The sequence below is a fragment of the Acanthisitta chloris genome, unplaced genomic scaffold (assembly GCF_000695815.1).
Source record: "Acanthisitta chloris isolate BGI_N310 unplaced genomic scaffold, ASM69581v1 scaffold9314, whole genome shotgun sequence".
Taxonomy (NCBI): Eukaryota; Metazoa; Chordata; class Aves; order Passeriformes; family Acanthisittidae; genus Acanthisitta; species Acanthisitta chloris.
Genome location: NW_008668726.1, coordinates 2158 through 2657, shown reverse-complemented (window position 1 = coordinate 2657; position 500 = coordinate 2158).

The following is a 500-nucleotide window of genomic DNA, read 5'->3' as shown; positions in this document are numbered from 1 at the left end:
TGGGATGGGATGGGATGGATGTGTCCCAGGATCTGGGATGGGATGGATGTGTCCCTGTCAGCATCCCAGGATCTGGGATGGGATGGGGTGGATGTGTCCCAGGATCTGGGATGGGATGGATGTGTCCCTGTCAGCATCCCAGGATCTGGGATGGGATGGGGTGGATGTGTTCCAGGATCTGGGATGGGACGGATGTGTCCCTGTCAGCCCCTCGGGCATCCCGGGATGTGGGATGGGGCTGGGATGGGGCAGGATGTGTCCCTGGGGCTGGGATGGGACTGGGAGTGTCCCTGAGGCTGGGACTGGGCTGGGCTGGGGCAGGATGTATCTCTGGGCCTGGGATGGGGCTGGGAAGGGAGGGCAGGCAGGATGGGCAGGGAAGAGGAGGTGGATTCACCATCCCTGGAGGGGTTCAAGCTGAGACTGGATGGGGCACTTAGTGCCATGGTGTAGTGACCACGGTAGGGTTGGACTGGATGATCTTGGAGGGAGCTTACAAG